Source organism: Acomys russatus, chromosome 2, assembly GCF_903995435.1.
Source record: "Acomys russatus chromosome 2, mAcoRus1.1, whole genome shotgun sequence".
Lineage (NCBI taxonomy): Eukaryota > Metazoa > Chordata > Mammalia > Rodentia > Muridae > Acomys > Acomys russatus.
Window position 1 is genome coordinate 23,512,832 of NC_067138.1, and position 4,125 is coordinate 23,516,956.

The window sequence follows — 4,125 nt, forward strand, 5'->3', positions numbered from 1 at the left end:
TTACTCTAGGGTTTACGTAACCCATAACAATGTAAAAGGCAACCCTTTCTTGCCTCTGTCCATCCACTTAGGTGGTCTATACTTCAGCCTACAAGACAGGTGCCTTCTAATGTGTTGTCTCCAAGAGGGCAGCCCAGCACTTAAGAACCGGCAGAGCCTGGGCAAATTATTGGGGAGGATGAATACTGGTTATAACACACTAAGTGGGTGCTGAGCCTTCAACCCCTCTAACACGTAGGGCATTGTCCATGACTACTATCCCGAGAGAAGTTGGTGAGAACCCCAAGGGAAGGGCTCAGCAACTGGGGACAACATAGAGGGTGGCTCAGGGGAGCCCTGGGCATTTTCAGCTAGTGTGGAAGTGCTTCAATAGTCTCACTTGAGTAGCCATACAAATACTAATCAGCTGCATATCGGCACAGGTAATTTGGTGTAATCATTTCTGCGACATGGAGGAAGGTAGGACATTTTCTTTTCAGCCAATAAAGAAACGTTCTACAGACACCCAAGTCCTCACTGTCAGGATTTCTGCCAGTTGGAACTGCAGGGCATGAAGTACTCAAGACAGGAGGCTTTGGGTAAGGGAGATGAGAGTCCTGGGTGGCCAGAGGGCACAGGGGTCTCAGGTCCTACTAGAGGTCAAGGTGTAGGGTATAGGGAAAGCAGAAAGGGGAACAGAAAAGTAGTGTGCATGTGTGTGTATGTGTGCTTGTGTGCATGTGTGTGTGAGCCAAGGAGACAACACTGAGAAACTGAGAAGAAACTTGCCCTCAATGATTAGATTTGATCTGAACTAGTCTTGGGTGGTACCAGGACCCAAGTTGCATAGTCTGTGTTGCCTCTTGTCTTTAGCTAAAGGGTGGCATCTGGGGAACATGCTTGTTCTTGGAGCATTGTCTGCAGAATCTAGTATGTTACAAAGAGCTGTGCCCTATTTAGTGAGAGCTGCTGCTGATTTCCTTACCCCCTGCACCATCCCCCGCCCCTGCCAACCCTCTGCCAATCCTTCCACTTCTTGGCTGGGTAGAATGCTTAGCTTAATGGAGTGTGATGTAGAACATAGGATGATGCTGAGGTAGGTCTCTCCTAATAGCAAGCGCCGGAGATCAGGTGGTTGAATAAAACACCTAACTTGTTTCTCTGTGGGTAGACCAGCACTCCAGAGACACCTGCCCTACTGAAAAATGTAGGTGCCTACAGGTTGACACGCAAGGCCTCAGCCACCTGGTGATGGGGGAATTTGCCTTAAAGCAAATGTGCTTTCTGACCTAGAGCTTGACAGCAGTGACCCTTGTCTACAACCCCAGCTGTCTGGGAGTCCAGTGAAAGAGGACTGCAAGTTAGAGGTCAGTCAGGCAGCTCAGTGATTCAAAATAAACTTGTAAAATGGGATAGAGAGGGTTTGGACTGTGGTCCAGCAATTCTTGCCTAGTACTGGATTAGAACCCTGGATTAAATTCCAGTACTGAAGAAAACCGGGAGGGATGAGGCATGGTATGTGGTATCCCAGAAAGGGCACTTGCCTTGGGTCTGAGAAGTCTGAGATGTGGGGAGAGCCTTGGACAGAGAGTTGTAAGAACCCTTTAGCTTGGATCTTCTACAAACCCCAACAAGAGCCAGGAATGCAGCTTGTATAGGCTTAGCCACCCTGTCCATAGTGGTGCCAAGTGTCAGGTTCTGTCTGCTGCCATGTCTCCACTTTCCTGCTCCTTCCCCACAGAGGGTATTGGGAGATATGAATTAGGACCCAGGTCCCATGTGACAAAACAAAAATCAAATGGCCAGGTGTGTGGGCTGGTCTTCAGAACAATCTTTCCCTTGTCCTTTGAGAGAAACCTGGGCACACTAGTTGGGGACTTCTTTCTTGGTGGAGGATGACATTCTGATGAGCGATTAGAAATGGAGTGCAAATTCTAATCCCCCAGAGCCTCCCGCTGCCTGTGTTCTTCCTTGTTTATCCCTCTGTCTCTGCCAATTTTGTGTCAGAGACGACCTGCCACATGCTTCTTTTTTAAAACTGGGCTTGGCTGTCTTGCTTTTCCTACCCACTGCCCATCTGTTGGCTCCAGGCAACCTTGGTGCTGGGTAGGGTTGGGTATCTCCAGAGCGAGAACTGAAATATGTGACTGGCCTCTGTCCCAACAGAGGCAATTTTATTCCCCTACATGTCCTGGAAACCCTGCCTCTGGTTCAAGCCAACTCCGGTCTTGGCTATTGCCAGACAGCAGGGCAGTCTGCAGTCAGCCTTGGCATCCTTCTGTGAGTGGCTGTGCTGTGAGTTACGGAAGCAGTCTCCAGCAAAGGGTGTGAGGTGGGCACAGAAGGGCATTTTCCTAGGGTGGGGAGAAGCCAGCAGGCTGGGGATGGTCATTGGGACCCTGGAGTTTATGGTGGGTACTGAAAGGTCACAGCAGCAGGGAGAAAGGTAAGGTGTGGCATCGCAGGCCATTCAGCCAGTCCCTTCAGCTGAGCCCTGGTGCTGACTGGTGGGCAGGGTCTGTAGTATCAGACCCAGACATTGCCTCGGGGTGGAAAGAACATGCTGGTTTCATATTTCCCTCCTATTTCAAGGGACATGAGGCCCAGATGCATAATTCTTTCCCATTGTGCAAATCTTCTTTCATTGAGCGAGGGAACCCCAGACACATTCTTTAAGTGGTTTATTAATATCACAAATAAAGCATACTTTATTTTGATTTGAATTGGCCAAATGACATGTTCTACACGAGGCAAACATTTCACCATGAAATATTTAAAGATAAACAAATGAGGTCCAGTGTCTACATAAATCTCCAGGTGCCACATACACATTTAAGACATCAATTTTAAGTTAAATAAATTCAATCATTAGAGACTCTGTGACATGTTTGTTCCCTAACTTGGTTCTGGATTACAGCTTAATATTGTGTATGGCATTGGATGGTTCACTGGGACAAAGCACTTGATGCCTAAGTGTCCAGACTATGTCTGTCCATGAGCGTCAGATACTCAGGGTCTGAAGAAGAGATCAAAGAGCAGGAATCAGCACAGCAAAAGCCTGGATATCTGCGTGTGACATACCTCTTCCTCTGAACAGTTCACCTAGGATGCCAGGAAGGGGAGATCAGAGTCCACAGAGCAGGAGGCAGAGGGAAGTCTGAACCCAAACTGTTCAAACTCTTTTCTGTGCCAAGTTACGGTGATCTTGACACCATTTTAGGGCAAAATTTACCATAGTGTTTCTGCTTTCATTAAGAAGATTGGATTAATTTAAACCTTTTAAATTAGGAAACAAGTCTTCTGGGGCAGAACTCAAGCCACATGTGAGAAATAGATAAGGTCTGTGTTACGAACCACTCCACAGGCAGATACACTCATCACTCTCCATGCTGTGCTCCAGGCACCTCTCCAGGTCATTTGAGATGAAGGATTCTTTGTTTTTTGTTTTTTTCCTGCTGATTTTAGTCCTTCTGTGTTCCCTATTTTGTGTGAAGGAGTAGATATAATATGGGCATTGAAGTCGGATAGCTAGAGTTAGGTGACTTCAATCTAACCACAGCTAAACTTTTTGAATTAGCATCAACGTATACAGTGGGAAAACTCACCTAAGTTAGCTGTTAGAATGAATAGAGTGATTCATGCCCAGCGCTCAACCTTGTGCCTGGCACAGGGCAGGTAGGCATTTAACAAATGACAGCTACGATTACTGTTATTTGTTATATGATCATTTTAAATGATAGAAAATACTAGTTTGAGCCACAGGAAATAGATTTTCAGCTATTTTCAACTTAGAAGAATGGCAGTTTCTTCTGGTTTCATTTAATCTCTCTCTCTCTCTCTCTCTCTCTCTCTCTCTCTCTCTCTCTCTCTCTCTCTCTCTCTCTCTCTCTCCCTCCCTCCCTCTCTTGTTCTTGAGGCAGGGTCTTGCTACTCTGACTCAAACTCGCGATCCTCCTGCCTGAACCTCTTGAGAAGGTGGGCCTCCTGGTCTCTGCTACCACATCCATTCTACTTATCTTATGCATAATGATGTAGTTCATGCCAATCACTTCTTTGTTCCAACCTCATCAGATTCTTCCCTTTGTTTAAAAATGTCCTTAGGTCAGTTGTCAGAGGGAAGCTTAGATCTGATGGCAGTCTCACAAC